The sequence below is a fragment of the Nilaparvata lugens genome, chromosome 5 (genome assembly GCF_014356525.2).
Source record: "Nilaparvata lugens isolate BPH chromosome 5, ASM1435652v1, whole genome shotgun sequence".
NCBI lineage: Eukaryota > Metazoa > Arthropoda > Insecta > Hemiptera > Delphacidae > Nilaparvata > Nilaparvata lugens.
In genome coordinates this window covers 36,287,026-36,305,726 of record NC_052508.1, presented here as the reverse complement: position 1 = coordinate 36,305,726, position 18,701 = coordinate 36,287,026, and the positions used below count along the sequence as shown (strand labels likewise).

General features: G+C 35.3%; 1 protein-coding gene across 2 annotated transcripts in view; it reads right to left on the bottom strand.

Moving 5' to 3' along the window:
• The window catches only part of LOC111057937 (noggin-2-like), a 140,593-nt gene extending 128,672 nt beyond the window's left edge, over positions 1-11,921 (bottom strand). Inside the window, exon 1 of one of the 2 annotated variants that reach the window (XM_039428270.1) lies at positions 11,709-11,921. The gene's annotated coding sequence lies outside the window, so the exon portion shown is untranslated. Of the gene's footprint in view, positions 1-1,915; positions 2,263-11,708 lie in introns of those variants that run through there. The other variant, XM_039428269.1, reaches the window with a different exon arrangement.
• Positions 11,922-18,701: the final 6,780 nt, after the last annotated feature.

The window sequence follows — 18,701 nt, the reverse complement described above, 5'->3', positions numbered from 1 at the left end:
TATATGTTATATACACATAACAGAAGACACTTTAAAGTTTGTAATATAAATTAAAACAGGAGACACAAGACATAAATAGATTGAAAACACTTACTCTATTGAAACACTCCATTTCTAAAGTAAGTTAAGTTTTTAAGTGTTTTCAATCTATGTCTTGTCTCCGTTTTAATTTATATATATATATATATATATATATATATATATATATATATATACTTTTATATATATAATTTCATTTATGTATTTTTTGTTATATGCACGGTTCACAGTTTCGTACTTCAATTCATATCAAGAAATCATCTTATTGCACGTAGGTTTTTAATTGATTTACTGTAATGCATTATTATCTCTTACACTATCCAAGTAGTTCTCTCTCAGCTACAAGTTCGAGTGGCTCTCAAACTTTTTAATATTAGTTTAAGCCTAGAAATAATTTGGATCGAATGAATATTACTCTAATAGAACTACAATGAAAAAAATGTTATTGTTTGGATATATCGCTGAAAGATTTTTCAAACAAATATGAGAAGTTCAAGATCGGACTGTTTAGTAGAACAATAACCGGCTCCAAATATTATCACCGGAAATTAGCCACCCAAAACCACGCTGAACGACATAGTACTTGACTTGGCTTAGTAACTGTAGAGTATAGATTCAAGAAATTCCAAAGGCTTATTGATATACTTAACGAGACAATAAGACAACAATCATGGCATGATTGGAATGAGATTATATCTTTGGGATTTAAATAACGATAAGACCTGGAAGTTCAATGTCACCTCCCCTGAAATATGTTACACATATCAAACTGCACGTTGTTATTCAAGTCTGAACGAATACTACTTTAATGCAGTAGAGTTAGGTGTAGGTTGCAGTAAGTAGATTGTATGGTGTTTACAAATTTTCATTAGTTTTCATAATCAATTAGTCAGCTTGTCTAGAATATTAGCGGAAATCTTCAGGATATTGCTTGCAGCTCAATTTTCGATTTCTGAAAGATTTTTTATACATAAATATTGGTGTTAAATAATTTCAATCGATAATCCTGATACATGTTATGTTTATAAGATTAAACGTGTAAACCTCTTCGTGGGACACGGTGTATATGTTTTCAGAATCCACAAAGCAATTGTATAATGACTTACAGATACAACTGCAAAGAGTTTGCAATTATTATTGACATTACTCAGTTTATAAAGAACTTCAATTCCTCTGCTTAATCTCATATTTTTACATAAATCTCACATTGCATTTGTATTGAGAAATAAACGATTTGACATTAAATAGAGCCTATATTCGCAAACCTAATGTTATATACTCATATTATAGCCTAGGCATCCCTTGTTATTTGTTATCTATGAGTTTATGCAGCATCACTTCAATTTGATCAGAAGTCGCTACTGTAGTGAATATCATATTGTATTTGATTAACACAATGACCACAAATCAGGGTTACTTACACAAAGAAGGATCTTTTGTTATCTAATGTTCCACGTGATAGTCACCAACTTGAGCCAACTTCTATGACTTCTTCGTGGACCTAATCTATGAGTTTATGCAGCATCACTTCAATTTGATCAGAAGTCGCTACTGTAGTGAATATCATATTGTATTTGATTAACACAATGACCACAAATCAGGGTTACTTACACAAAGAAGGATCTTTTGTTATCTAATGTTCCACGTGATAGTCACCAACTTGAGCCAACTTCTATTGAAATTAAAAACAATAAAGGTTTAGAAATTATAAGAATACAATAATAATTTTGTGATATTGCAGGTTTGAGCTATCGGCATAATGTATAGCGGATGTTTCGTGAGCTTTTATCATCTTCGTACTTTTCAATGGATTCTCCAATTTTCTGGCCTTCAACTTCAGTAACACTATAGTCATCTGAAGCACTGACTCACTCACCTTTAGGACGTATTAACTTTTTGACAGCATTGGCGCAGACGTGACAGGGTGCTGAATTCCATGACTTCCAGGTCACCACCTCTCACCGGTTCGGGTGTCGTTTTCCTCCTCTTCTAACCACTGTCACCCTGATCACGGGGGAGCATCCATCGACGCACTAACTGACACACGCAACTAGAAAAATAGCGATGCACTGGTCGGCTGATGTTGGTGTTATTGTTTTGGTTAGAGTGTTGGCAGACTGTCACTGTCACAACACACACGCACACGAAACGAATGGCTGATGGCTGCTTCGCTTTCGGTAGGCCTGTTGTGCGATCAGGACCAGCACGAGTACATTACTGTGGCGCCAGGCCAGCTCACTGATGCTCCCACCAATATCCCCCCCACCCGTCCTCACAATCTGATTCTCCATCTCCCAACCCTTGTCCATCAAACCCTCTCCACTTCTCCTACCATGTGCGCTCGGCCAGCTATCAGCATTATCGTCGTCCCAACAATTTAACCATAGAAACGCCCTGCAATCAGTCTCAACAATGCTTCCGTTTTCAGTGTTTTGTCGCTTAGAAGATCGTTGTTACAAAGACCGCTGCTCCTTCCAAACCGAAATGCGTATGATGATAGATGTACGGTAACGATAAGTAGTAGAGATGGAAAAATACCTTCTCACCTGTGATAGTTTTCAAGGAAGAGTTGATTAAAAAAACAACTTTAGGGTAGTTCAAATATGTTTTCTTCTATCTTTTTGGTGTTTTGGGATTTGTATCAATATGTGCTCTATGGAATCAAGATTGATCACTTGATATCTTCATATATGATATTCGATTGTGTGTATTAATGTATTTCAATTCTAAACATTCAAAATAATAAAACATATTCATAAGAAATATATATAAATTAGGATTTTACAGTACTTTACTGTCTTTATTCTTTTAGCCGAGTCTTCCATCCTTGTCTGTCTTCCCACTCACCATCTCTTAAATTCCTCATCACCATAGCATCATCCACTTCATCCCTCCAAGACCTTCTTGGTCTTCCTCTCCTCCTCCGCCCCAGCGGACTCCAATCTGTCACTATTCCAATCCACTTACTGGCACTAGCTCTTCTGGCATGACCATACCACATCAACCTCTTGTCTTCTATGAATTTCATTATATCAGACTCCACCTTCATTCTGTCTCTGATCACCTCATTCCTCACCCTATCCATTTTGGTCAAAGCACAGCACCTTCTCCAAAACTCCATTTCGACAGCTTTTATTTTACTTTTTGTTTTCTTGTTTGTCACCCACACTTCTGCACCATAAGTCATTACACTTCTCACGATGGTATTGCATATCCTGTGCTTAGTTTTGTTATGGATATTTCTACTCCATAAGATTGGGTGCAACTGCTTTATGCAACTTCTTGTCTGTGCCAATCTTATCTTTATTTCTTCCTCTGTATCGCCACTTTTCGTGATAGTGAACCCAAGGTATTTGAATTTTTCTGCTCCTTTTATCACTTTTCGTGATAGTGAACCCAAGGTATTTGAATTTTTCTGCTCCTTTTATCTCAGTATTGTCATCAATGGTTGAATTTTGTGTTTAATTCCCATTTGTCTGCAAATACTCCATCTTGTCTATATTTATCTTCAGACCAGTCTTTTTATACTCTTCCTTGAGTTTCCTCATCATAACGCTTAGGTCTTCCTCATCCTGAGCAATCACAACCTGGTCATCTGTGAAACAAAGGGTGAAAAGGTTCTCTCCTCAGATGGGTATTCCCATTCCTTGACACTTCCTCTTCCATGTCCGTAAGGTATTTTCTAAGAAGATCTTGAACAGAGTTGGAGATGAGCTGCAACCCTGCAACAAACCTTTCGATGTTTCAAATGGATGTGTCAAGTTTTTACCAATCCTGATACCAATCCTGATACCAATCCAGTTCCCATAATATAGTTTCATTGTGACATTGATGAGATATCGAGGTATTTCAAGGTTTTCCATCACTTTCCAAAGTCTTTTTTGAGGCACTGTATCATAGGCTTTCCTAAGGTCTACAAAAGCTAGATGCACTGACCTGTTTTTTGCATACTTCTTCTGAATGATCTGCTGCAGAGTATGATTTACCCGCCGAAAATCCTGCCTGCTCATACCCAATCTTCCCTTTTATTTCCTTCTCTAGCTTTATTTTCAGAATTTTCCCATACACTCTGGCCATAGCTGAAAGAACGGCAATACCAGTGTAGTTTTCACACCTATTCCTGTTGCCTTTCTTGAATATGGAAGTCATATGCGCTGTTTTCCATTCTCCTGGTGCCTCCTCCCCGTCAATGACTCTCTGGAAAAGCACTGTCAAGATTCTGAACAAATTTTTAGATCCACACTTGATCAGTTCCGGACTGATGCCTCCTGGTCCTGCAGATTTATTGTTTTTTAAAGTTTGTATAGCCTTCTCCACTTCCTCCTGCAATACTAGAGTCTCTCGCTGTTCCTGATCTTCAGGAATTACACTATCACCAAGAAACTCTCTCCTTGATTCTGTGAGCAAGTTTTTGTAATATCTCTCCCACTCTGTAGGCTTGATTTTGGTAACAGTGATTTTTTCTCTCCTATTGGTTCGAAGGGTTTTCAATACTCTCCAGGTTTCTGAGCTTCTTACACTTCAAATATACTGATCTATTTGTGAACATCGTTTTTCCCACTCATTGTTCATTTCTTGCACTATCAACCTTTTAACCTCTCTATTTTCCTCTTTATACTTCTGCAAGTCCTCAACTTTTTTTGTATTCAACCATCTCTCATAAAGCACTTTTTATGATTTATTTCTTGCTTTGTTATTTCATTTAAGTTGTGCTTATACTTTCTTTGACCTCCATCTTCCTCTCCTAATGCCTCCATTGCCGCTTGAATTTAGATTTTATGAATCTTCTAAGTTTTTCCTGGATAAGAATACCTATCCCAGCTTTGGCTCTCTGATCTGTATCTACTCCACTCCAAAAAAACAATGCATCCTCCACCTCTTCACAACCACTCCCCTTATTTTTCATCCCACTAGTCACCAGTATATCTATTTTCATTTTGTGGAATTCTTGAGTGACTTCTAATACTTTATTCTTCGAACCTTGTACATTCCAAGTTTCTGATATAAGCTTCCTATGTTGCTTTTTCCGTTTTATGCATGAACTCCCTCGACTAAAATCTTTAAAGAGGTTTCCAATATTTTGAGCATCACTGCCTTCCCCCGTATCAGAATGAAGGCTCCCTCTTGAAGAGGTGTGGATTGCCACCCGGGGATAATTTTTGGCTTTGCTATCCATATTGTTTAGATTTTTGCCTGTGCTAGGTTGTTAACGCCTAACGCCAGAACCCCCTTTAGGAGGACCAGTCTGGCTCTTTCGCTCCTTCCGCCATTGTGACTAGCTGAGTCATCATCTGCCTTCAGGACCGTTGGCCGATCTTTGTTGGAAATTGAATGAGAAAGAAAAATAGGCCCCTTGTCACCAACTTTTGATTGAGGGACAAGGGCTTGAAAGGCAAGAACTTGACCAAGGAAGGCCAGACAGTAAGTTAAAAGATGAGTAAAGAAAGAATGACACAAAGCAAAGTCAATAGAAAATGGTCATTCCAACGAGGAAAGGATCCAGAGCATGTTGAAGAAGAAGAAGGGTATGGGAATAAGGGCTCTGGAAGAAGAGGGTCCCCTTTTAGTCGCCTCTTACGACAAGCAGGGATACTGTGGTGTATTCTTACCTTAAACTTGAGAACTGAGTCTACCTTGTTCGACTCCGCTGTTCCCTCCACCCAAAGGGGTATTCATAAGAAATCACATTCCTTATTAGATTCATAATTATTACACTGATTCAATGAAACCCATAGATAATACAATTCATTTGTATGGTAGTAAACTTGTTCACTATATGTTTTATTCTTTTACACACAATTTTTTCCAAGAGTAACTAATTCTGGTTGAACAACATTTCCAAGTTTGTAATGGAATCAGAAGCATTTGCTTTTTGGTTTGATTTTCAAAACCATACTCAATAATTGCTAGAATAAAATTATTGACCGTTGGATCTAAGAAGGGTCAGAACTGTTATAGGCTTGAGGTCCCGCTTTCCTGAATATTATTTTTCGAGTCCAAAGTTGATCATAAGTATTAGAATACATGGGGTCATTTGATAAATCTGAACAGTTCCTACAGAATGCTAAATGTTGAATTCTGGCGAAATCTATCCGGTAACCGCCAGTCATAGATTGAAAATACTGAATTAGTGAAATTAGTGAATCCCTGACATAATTCCTCTAAAAATATCAATTAGTTTGAAAATAGGTTCCCAGTCGTTCGGAACCTACCAGTAGTTCCCCATTCATCTCTCAGCATCATTCGTCTCATTACTCATGCGGACATGACCCTCACCAAAGCAAACAAAACAAACAGGAAAAACCTTGGGAGGAGGTAATCAAGAAAACGAAGAGAGGTTACAATAAGGTTTCTCAATGGCTGAAACAAAATTATTTGAAATTGAATCTTAGTAAAACAAAATGCATTACTACCTTTATAGTCCCACAACAAAATCAGACCTAAATTTCAACAGTCATTGCTTGAACAATGCTTGTAACAGTTATCCATGTGACTCTTGCGATGAGGTTATTGATTGTGTCAATAACATCAAATACCTTGGTATTTCAGTTGATGAGAATTTGCGCTAACTATAGGCCTACTCTAGTGAGTTATTTGATTGAGGAAATTTCATGATAAACCGTTCTATACTTTTCAATTGCAAAGCTGATCTTACTTCCTCCCAAGACTGATATCCCAGAAATGGCCCCAAACAATAGTAGATTTCGCCTATACCCAGTGCATTACGTGACAGAACTAATACATATAGTCAGTCGGACACACCCTGCCCTGTAATTGCACCTCAATTCAAAGCTTCTCAAGCATGTCGTCAACGATCTTTACTTCTCAAAAAACTACCGTATTTTTTTACTCAAGTAGTCTGCTTAGGTTACAAGTTTGAATTTCTTGAATTATAAACTGATTATTTTCCATTCGAACGTAGTGTGATTGGGGGTTTTTCAAAACTCAGCCTCAACCAAAATAAAAACATATAACTTATCGAGAATCAGGCAATCAATCTATCAGCATTTTCCATCAATGAACAACATCCTAATTAGCTCAGGTTCAAGTCCGCTATTCTCAATCCTTATAAAATATGAATATTTTGAAGACTTGAACACAAAAAAAAATGGATCTAAAAACTGAAATTGATTTAAATTAATATTAATTGAGTAACTCACAGGAACAATTTGGTTAGCATTTTTCGATGAAGCTTTTTGTATTAGATAACAGAAAAAAGTGTAAGAATGAGTACCCTGAACACTATAATCTGAATAAAACCAGACATGAGCTTCTAGTCGACCAAATATCTGCGTTGCTAGGTTGTATAAAGTTGAGGCTTTCTCATGCAATCTCATGTGACTGGATATATTCAATGACAATCACTTTATATAATATACATTTCCTGCATTGAATGTGATGTCACATTGAATTGCATTGAATTGCATATATTCAATTGCATAGGCTTGCACGGGAAAGTCGTGGCTTGCAGAGTCGGGAAAGGCTTGCAGAGGAAGCTCGAGTCTCAACTAGTTTAATCAGAATATGTTGTGAACAAGAACATAAATAAGTTCAACATTAGAGGGATTGGCATTTTTTGAATACTATGTGATTACTGTGTTGCATATCCATACTTTCCCAAGATTGTTATAAAACTTGAATTTAAAAAATACTTATGAAGTGATAAATGCACTTCCATTAGTAGTGAATGTGACGAATCGTTTCGACCTTGTGTAGGTCAGACTTTTTTGAGTCCGATGATGACCTAAATCAGGTAGAATTGATCGTCACTACTAATAGTAAGTGCATTTACACTTTATAAAGTATTTTAAATATTCAAGTTTTGAATACTATGTGGAATAGTGTTTATGCTTTAAACTTTCTATTATATAAATATGAAGGGGTGTAAAAATGAAATAAATATAATCAATAGGTTTTTGATTGTTAGAGTGGGATGGCAAAATCAGTGGCATTATATCTCTGAGTGATAGAAATATCCACAAGGAATTTTTTGAATAAAAATTGGTGTAGACTACATATAGTTGGACCAAGTGAGTACATATAATCTTTTTTTGAAAACGTTATTTAACATATCAAAGAGAGAATCGGTTTGGGGCTGAGTCTGCTTATACCGTCCGATCATAGTTAATTATTAATCAATTGTGAGCCAATCTAACCAACACATTTGTGGATTTGAACAAATATCATGTTGTATTATCTTGTTTTATTCCTGTGAAATTGAAGTTCTGAATTTATAATAATATTATTGAAGTTGCACACGTTGTAACAGAACGAAAGATGATATGGAAGATGAACGGAAGATGATACTGTCCCTCAACACGCCTACGAGGAAGAACCAGACAAGATATTATACTTTTGCATCCTGCGTATTCCACTGAGACTGAGCTTGGAGCCAGCCACTCGAAAGTTTACAATTATTCTGCAATGATTTGGCTGGGGGATCCTCCCACTTCATAAGCTAATCAGCTGCCGAGCATCTGATAACACTCGCATTGCTGATAATGAATGACAGTGACACGTTGATCATACTATTTTCAGTGCTCTCTTTAGAAATAGCTACTGAATAGAATCATTATTTTTCAAATCACAGTTTCTGAATAGTCTATTTCTGTCACTGAATAATGTTCCAGGTTTGCTACCAATACACCAATATCATTAGTAAGAAGTATAATTTCTTGAAAGTTTATTTAGGTGTTTTGCAATATAATTTCTCACTGTTACCTTAAAATTGTAATATTTATGTTGTGTGTATCAAACATAGCGGTGAAGTTTATTATTGATGAGCTTCAGGTACTACAGTATGTCGGGAGACCGCTTCAAATACTCCAGCTTCAATAACTCTCACGTATTTTCTCTCACCAAGCCAATAAGCAATGAGTAGCATGCATATTATGAAACTGAATAGCAAGCACAAGAATTATTTAATTTGGAAACCACTCCGCGGTGGTATCGGAATCTATTTGAAATCACTTTTTGTCACTTCTCTCTTGGATGATCGGATTCTAATTTTAATAATTGATTGTAAATATATAAATTATATATTATAATTATATTATATATATAAATTATATAATATAAAATATATATATAAATTATTATTATATTATAATTATTATTTATAATATATATATATAATCAATTTTGAATATCAAATCAGGTAGATGACGTCCCCTATTCTCCATACACTGAGTAAACCGATTTCTGGCGTTTGTCTTGACTCCTGCCAGCATTGCAGGCGTTATGCTAGCAATTTCTTCCCTGATATTGGTCTTTTAGGGTCCTTGGACGGTCACATAAACAAGAAATTACAAAAACCCTCATAGAAAAAATCACAAGGCTTAAAATTGGGAGATCGGGCTGGCCACTACAAATCGCTCCTAATTGAGATGAAAAGTTTTCCCTCAATTGAAGTAACGTTCAGAAAGTTCCTCCACAATTCCCATCTTGTATGGATGGGAATAAAGATCATCATGTAATTTCGTCTCACAGAATGATCGGAAAGTCCAAGAGCAGGCGCGTGTTTGCGCGCAGAACGCTGTGGTGATCGCTACATTGAAACTCACACTGCCTCAATAATTTTCTCAGGTGACCTAACAAGCCGAGTCTTTCGTCTTGTCGCACTTGCAGTTTGTCTGAACGTATTGACCCACGTAACAATTGATTCTCGGTCCGGGACAGTAGCCAAAGGGACTAAATTAAAGCGATTTCGAAATGCGCGCTGGGTTGTAATCACAGAACAACCGCTCGACAAATATCTTAACGGCAAATGCGCGCTTCTCATTGTTCCAATGCATTGGAACCTGATGGCGACTGAACATGTCGAGAAGAAAACAAATACTGCCCAGACTCCCCGGAACAATTATTGAGCCAACCCAAAAAGTTTGATAAGTCGGCGTCCATGTAGAAGGTACCCACCTATATTAAGGATTCTTATCAACTGGTATAATCCTTCAATTATCCAATAATAGCGTACTGATAAGCGGTTATAGCCACCAAAGTATATTGGCTTTTACCGAATCCTTGGAAGCCGATATTTGAAAATGGCATGTGACCAAGAGTAGAGTAATATAACAAAGGAAAAATACACGAAGAAAATTTTTTATTCATTATCTTTATGAAATTCTTGTAACTTATCGCACCACGCCTCGTTTCTTCTTAGCACTGGTTCATTCAAGACAATAATTCAGCAGTGTACTAGTTGAACTACAATAACTTACTATTAATAATGATTATAATAATAGAGATTTTCGGAATTTGTGAATGGCGGTTGGAGTGAGTGCCTACGTGTGCCTGTCTGTCCTGGGAACACACGCGGGCGAGTCTTAATAAGGCCAGTAGGAAGTTTCTGGAATTGCCAACCGGTTGGCAAAATCTTCATGTGGGATTTGATGACTGAATCATCCTGTATAGGCATCTCTAAACAGAGATTAAGTAATTAGTGAATTTCTACTGCTTGCTGTTCAGGTCTCATCGCACATACAGCACTAATAAAATTAACAAACAATACAAGTACAGTTATCCTTGATGACTATAGTTATTACAATTTGAGCTAGAAAAGTTGGAGAAAATTGAAATTGGATTTCGAAAAATATCTTTACAGTCTAAACTGTACTGAGCATAGTGAAATACTAGGAACTATAATAACACTTTTGAAGAACTTTGGTAAAATATACTTCAACTGAATTGAACAACTCCTTAAATAATTAATAAATTTGGTGGGAGATTGTGTTGATTTTATTGGCATTGATAGCTAAGTCGGTTAGAACCAACAACCATATAGGGAAATTAGAAAACTAGATGATTGATTAATCCTACTTATGTGTCCTATTACATCATGTGACATGGGTCCTATTCACAAAAAATCACCTATATTAAATGAATTCTTAGTACCAAGCACTAGTGTACTAGTTTGGGATTGTTTGAGCGTTTATCAACTTAGCTTGTTATCTGAAGTCATGAATTTCTGGGATAAATCCCCTATTAATTAAGTGACTTAAATAGTGTTGTTTGCACAATGAAAGCTTAAACTGAAATGAATCAGCTGGTGGTTTCATTAAAATGTAAATCACATTATAGAAAACGAACCTTATTATTGATTCAATTCAGTTCAAGACGAGATTTCGTTTTAACTTTAAACGTTCATGACAAAAATGAACAAAACATAATAAGTTGACATTTATAAATATTGTTTCTGTTCGAGATCAATTAAATTTATCTTAAAAAAACAAATTAGAACTGATATAACTATGGGATTAGAATTAATAAATTTAGATATATATATATACCATGATTCAAGATAAATCAAAGATGACAGAAAATACCGAAAGTGGGGTGAAAGGATAACTAAACATTGACCAGGATCCTAACCAAGATTATCAAAGAAAGTGCAATTTCTCGTCCAATGGCAGTCGAGCTAAACCTCAATATTATTATTGGTCAAAAGCTAATGGCCAATCGTAGGGCTTCACCTACGTTATATAGATATAATTATATTCTACTGCTACAGATTGATTATGGTGTAAAAAGCAAAACTCATACCTCAAACTGTTTTAATAAATAAGATGTTTTGATTTATTATAATGTAAGAAGATCTATAGGAAAATATAAATTTGATATAGAAATGATAAAAATAATTCAAATTATAAAAAAATGATTCGATTTGTACTCACACGCCTTTCTGTTAAGTGATTGTTGGGTTCATTTCAGCCGCCTAACTCAGCATGCAATGCTTGTCCATTGATTGTTCTAACTGGATTATAATTGAACACATTCTAGAAATGAATGAAAACTTCATATTAGAAGCACAATAAAGAAGACACTCACTCATGAACATCACATGTTACACTACCAGTCGACCTGTATCCATATAATAAGTTATATTCGAGTGTTCCTATTACTCAACAATCACTTCTATTTTTCTCGATATCTGTCAAAGTTTTAGAGTTCAAGAGAGGCTTACAAGCGTTTGGCGATATTAATAGCTCGACATGAGGCGATTAAGTTACGAAAATAGATATTTCCCGCTTTTTCAATTGCCATGCTACTCAAACATGATAAATGTTTTCCAATTTCAGTCAAGATGTTTCATGTTCATTATCTTGAAAACTGCATCATTATAAGTTTTAAGCATGATATGAAACATTCATGAATGGAAAATATCGACTACGGATAAAATCCGATGAATGATGAGGATTATCTTGAGATGAAGAGGTTTTTTGTATCCTTCAGTCATGTCAATTTCAGAATCGCCATCATTAAAATGAAAACAAATTTTCTCAGCTGTTGAGGAAAGTAATCTACTATCTAGAGTAGGCTCAACTCACACGCGACTCAGGTCGAGAAGAGACTTGACTATAGTTGAGAGCATGTGTTTTCAAATGGTGACGTCGCGGAGACTAAAATCGACTGGTCTGAGTGTCACCATTGGAAACACATGCTCTCCAGTAGAGTCGAGTCTCTTCTCGGCCTGAATCACGTAAGGGTGAGTTGAGCCTAAAAGTAGACTCAAATCAATTCCATTCACATGGAAATGAATCCTCAAGTAACGCACTTTCTAATGTCATAGTTTGCCTTGTCAGTTTTGGAATCATTTGAAGCAACGAGTGTTCACTTTTCAATATCCAGGAGCTGTCCAACTGTTATTATCAAATATGCGGAATATCCGTGAAAAATAATTAACTATCAAACTTTACTTAAGAAATTTCAGAATAAACTTGAAAATTACAATTTTCAATATATTTTCCAAGCTTCCAAATTGTATTTTCATTTTTGTCAATTATTCACAAAAATAGTAATACATTATTATTGCAAATTTTCAATTCACAGAAGAGGTAAGTTAGGATGGAAGAGGAGATTAACCCTTAGCGCAAATCTTATATCCAGAAGCTGAATACTGCATTTCTCACTACAGCTCTGAACATAAAAGGTGCCTGCACGTCAGCTCTCATATCCAGCATCGCTGGCTACCCTCTTTTTCTGCTACAGCTCTCTTCAGAATTTCCATAATTTGTCGTACAGCTCTGGCACAGTAGAAACTCTCAAAATCTATCAAACTGCAGTATTTTGTATTTAAATGTCAAATTGTTGTGTTAAATTTACATTTCATCTATTTCATGTATTTTGATAAGCCAATTCACATTTCATCTATTTCATGTTTTTTGATAAGCCAATACAAAAAAATCCCTATTTTATTAATACCTCTTATTAAGCTCATACAAAATTTCCATTTTCTGGATTAAAAAGGTGTTTATAATAATTTTATAAATGAATTTTTCTGATTACTAAATCATTATTTATTCAAATTGCACATATTTTATGGAAATCTTCAATAATAGAGGTCGATTTGCATTAAAAAAGCCTCATAGTTCTTCCTCAAGTCATCACTTGCTCAATTTCATCACTCTTATTTGGTAGCTATTATCACTCTAAAATAGTCTCAAAGAAAAATTGGAAAAAAATATATTTTCTAGTGACTAGTGATTGATTAAATTAATCAAACTCTTCTACATAAAAGAATAATTCACTATGTTGGGAAAAATTGTGTGTTTGTATGAACTAAAGTAGGCATTGCTGTGCTACTGCACAACTGTTTGCTCAATCTTTCAGTTTTTATTTTTAATCACTAAATTAATAAAATAATATCATTAATATGAAGAAATTACGTCTATTTGCAATTATGTCAAGCAATGGTTATCATGAGCTGGAAAAAGCTTTTTTTCAAACACATTAACAACATTTTACAATGAAAGAATTGATTGTATTGATTTATGTAGTTGTTCTGAACAAAAATCAATACTGAAGTCATCTTTCCCTTTCTTTTACATGTTCATAAAAAAGTAAATTAATTTTTACTATCTGTGTCCCTCTAAGGATATAATAGACTTCATAGTATCATCCGTAAAAACGTAGGGTGATACAACGATGTTTAAAAACATCGATGTTTGAAAACATCGATGGTTACTGTTCGATGTTTTTCACTTATCGATGTTTAAGGTGAAAAAACATCGATGCTCGAAACATCGATGTTTTGCCTTTCGATACCCATCCCTAATTCAAATTGAACTGTATTTTGTTATCAAATTGGATTCAATCCCATTTCACCATATAATCACCTATAGTGTTAAGTTAGAAATTCACTGTCCTTACTTCGGCTACCTTTGTAGACCGCTAAACCCTCTAGTGAGCAAATTAATTTTTTCAATCTGTTTCATTCACACACCAGTCATTCTACATAGATACTCTGAATTAAATGATACCAATAGCCCGGTTAAACGAAGGCTGGTCAACCTAACCTACAACTACATACCGTTAAATTATAACCTCAAGTACTGTAACTGTTCAATTATTTTCTTTAATCCAACCATTTTAATTATTAATTCCCTTTTTACTGTACATCCACCCCCCTCCACGTAGCAAAATAGGCTGCAATATTTGCCAACACAAGGTAAGATCTACTATATGAAGAAATCGTACTCATGGTTGAACGATTATAATCTTAGTTTATTGTCTTATGATTCAAATGATATATTTCCGTGTCCCCCCCATGGAGCTGGATTTTGACACATGACGCTTCAACTGGGGCGGATCTGTGACAATACATTGGTGCATGCAATTTATAATGTAGTTCTGATTTTCAATATATTATTTGGGTACATAGGAGAAGTCCAGAACCAATCTCTTCAAGCGAAATTTCCTTGTGCTAGATACAGGGTGGCACAAAAACCTCTTATTTTTGGCTCATTTTCCAGTTTTCAGCTATTTCTGCCAAATCTCGTAATCGGACAGAAAAATTTGCTCCCGCCTCTTTTCTAGAATATGAAATTCTGTATAAAATGAAATCATTGGAACTCTCTATATCCAATGGGTACTGAGTTATGATTTTTCAAAAATGAGTGAAATTTGAAGAGAGAATCAATTTTTGATGAATTTTAGATTTTGATCAACAATATCTTCCGATTGTTACCATTTAGATGTATAATTCAAAATCCCTCTGGGCGTATTTCTGTGCTCTACAATCTGAGATCAGGTAGAGCGCTCTATCTCATATAAATTTCCAGGTACACCTGACAACAATGCTCCTTGTATTGTGAAAAACACCTAGTTTTCAGCTTCAACCATCATCACCTACTACATAGTCTTTACAATGATATTTCGCACAATGACATAAGATTCATAAGATTCTCTATGAGAATCACCAGTTAGATGCCCTTCATTTCAGTACTTTCTAGTGGAGAGGCGCGCTCAAGGACACCTCAAGGATAAAAATTTCAATCACTTATAACTTCTGACACAATGCTCAGATTTCTTCGTACTACACTTCATTCTTCTCGTCAAGGCGGTCCAAAATCATGCATCATAAGTCAAATTCGGTCGAAAAGCGGAAAATTTATTGCTGAGTGTACTAAAGCCCATATTCCAATACACAAAAAATGGCCAATTTCTATATTCAAAGCTATGTATCTCGGTAACCCCTTATTATAAAAAACATTACTTGATCTTGAAAAGTACAATGGAATTTCCTCTTCAACCTAATATGGGTAGGTACTCCAATTTGAATAAGAAAAAATAGATCTTGAATAAAATAATATCGTTGGTCATGTCAACAAATCAGATAAGATTGGTCAAGTCGTTTTATTTATTGTAATATGGGGAATATTGAGAGGTTTGTATTATAGTTTTTTTGTGCCTTTCTTTCAGGTTGTTAACTGATCAGAATTGGACTAAATTTTTCCAATATGAACTCACGTAAACCTTGTTCTTGATAATTGAATAATTTATTCATGCACAAAGTAAGCACCTAAACTTTGTGTTGCCATAAAAGATTTGCTAACTTGCTTCTCATCCATCCAAATTAGTGTAGTCTTCTAGCATTTCCATAGTACTGGCTTGAATTTCGTAATGAAATTAATGCAAACGTATTTAGAAATGTATTTGAACTGTATGACCCCACGAAGTTTTAACCTGAAATTATTAGGCCGGGCGCTCCACGTGTTTTTTGCAAATCGGAAAATTTGAGTGGAAGAGCGGCAGATCTAATCGAGTCGTCACCGCGAGAAGATGTAGTCATAGAACTTGTCTCGGCCTCTAAACTAGGCTTCGGCCTATTCAGAAGGAAAATATTATTATTTCTATTCTGTATAATTTGAAAGCATGTAGTTTGGAAAATAGTACCGTAGTTGAAATGTAAATGTGAGTGATTGTGAGTGCCGATTTATTTGTTAAATGATCGATTCCATGGTGAGTGCCACAATTATTTTATTAAGCTCAAATAGATTGACCACATGAATTGACCGAGGCCCTAAATTTATTATAGAGTGAGTTAGCAAATTTTTGTCTAAATATCAAATTCTTATCTAAATATTTATAATCATTGAATTGTTTGAATGCAACTAATAAATTAATGTGAGTAGCAATTCTTCAAAATCTTTTATTTCACGTTCCTGGCTCGTGATAAGTTACTTGTTGCTGAAACAGGTATTGTTAAACAATAGTGAAGATCTTGGCATTTGCATTAATGAATCCATCCAAAGTTCCCAACCGTGGATTCAAATAATTTGAACAGGTTAATAGTTGAGTAGAGATTTTAAAATCAATTATTATATTTTCCCTTGTTACAAAATTGGGTCCTCTCATGAATAAATTCCCCCCTGGCCTCCCACCCGTTGCAAATGAAGTCAGTTGTGGGATTGTGTTATAGATACCTCCACCCATTACATTATTATTGCCAGATAATACTTCTCATGAGATCCGCTGATTGATTCAACAGCTGAACATAATTATGTCTCTCTCCAACACAGGCACTCGCATCTTCCGTTATCAACAACAGACGACGAAATTATCATCTGTTTTTCCAAGGATGAATAATTATTGTACATCTCATGTCCTTCAGCGAGTTTTCCCAGGGATGAGACCTAGTGCAATCAAATTTACATATCCTAAACCTACTATGTTCCAAATTTTATGAAAATTGTTCCAGCCATTTATGAGATCTGTTGGACATGAATAAATATCCATATAAATAACCAGATATATGACTTTATATCACTAGATATATGACCAGATAATATATAAATGACCAAATAAATAAATATATACAAAAATCGATTGCCTAATATAATAGGATAAAGGTACGTCCACACTATGCCGTATGGGGTCGATCAACACTGTTGAACAAGTGTGGATGGGGCGATGTCAGTATACACCACCGTCAAAGTCAGACACATCCATCCTAGCACTGAAATTCAGTCTTGTTTTGGCGGTGGCTGCTTTTGTCGTTCTTGTGCTGAAAAGAAGTGTCTTGTTTTGGCAGGGCGAGTCCGTGACTAATTTATCTAACTGGAAAACAGTCTCTGGTTGTCGCTATCACCTCTTGTCGTCTATGCAAGTTTTGCGGGAAGAATGGTGAGGAAGTAAACTGGTTTGAATTTTGGCACAGACTGTACTGTACTTTGTGACTGGAGAACTAGCGTGTGTGACTGTTCATTGGACAATACTCCTGCGTGACATTGTCTCTTATCTCAACCTTATTCAGTTCTATTGCTTCCTCTCTCACTCTCACTCGCTCTCTCTCCCTCCCTTCCTCTATCTAACTATCTCTCTATCACTCCTGTGCCACTTGTTTGTTTGTTCAAATGTACTAAAATAACTTTAGAAAAAGTTGATCCATCAGCTTCAAATTTTGAACACACACTCTTAAAACCTTTTTACAGGTCAAGTTTGTTGAACAACAAAATATTTTACTCACTTCTTCGTCCTTTCTCAGGATATAAAAATAAAATTGAAAGTACATGAGATAAAATAACTTGCTCCTGTGTGTCTGTCTGACTATTATCCTTTAGAAGCATTTGCACAATATTAATGATAAGGTGATGGCAGTTGCTATGTCATTGGTATTATTAATTTAACGAATTTGAATTTTGATTCTGAATCATTTACCCATACGGAGAAACCTTTAAAGTTCTATAGATTCACATAGGCCTACTGCTTAATATTAATAGGAAAAGAGCTTTATGTTCATTTCCAAAGATAATTCGACAGTGGGCTCCACTGGGAATCCTTTTCAAATTGAACAATTTTCTGTAGGTAGCTTCAAAAATTTTGTCTGCCATATTGGTTCCGCCACATTGAATCAAACATTTCTCATGGGAATGTTTTAATACAAGATTCAAAAATGGAATTTCAAGAGATAATGAATGGTGGAAATCGCCCATCAATTTATATCAAACCGTTTCAAAGAATATTCACATTCTAGTGTTGAAGCTTTTGGATATCTTTGATACAGAAATATTGCTCGCCTAGAACAGGATAGATTATTCATCATATATTCTCATTATTATCATTCCCTAGCAACCTGTGTTAAGCATTTATATAGTCGTTGCTGAGAGAGATTTCCGTGATAGATATATAACCAAATAATACTATATAAATACTATCTATAATGTTTAGAGCAATGTTTAGATGTTTTTATGTTCATATATGTACATCTGTATGTGACCGGATCTCGAAAACGGCTCCAACGATTCTCACGAAATTTGGAACAAAGTAGGTTTATGATTCGATTGCACTAGGTCTCAACCCTGGGATAACTCGCTGAAGGTAATCAAAAGGATAAATACGTCCTTGGAAAAACAGCTGGAAATTTTGTCGTCTGTCGATACCGTAAT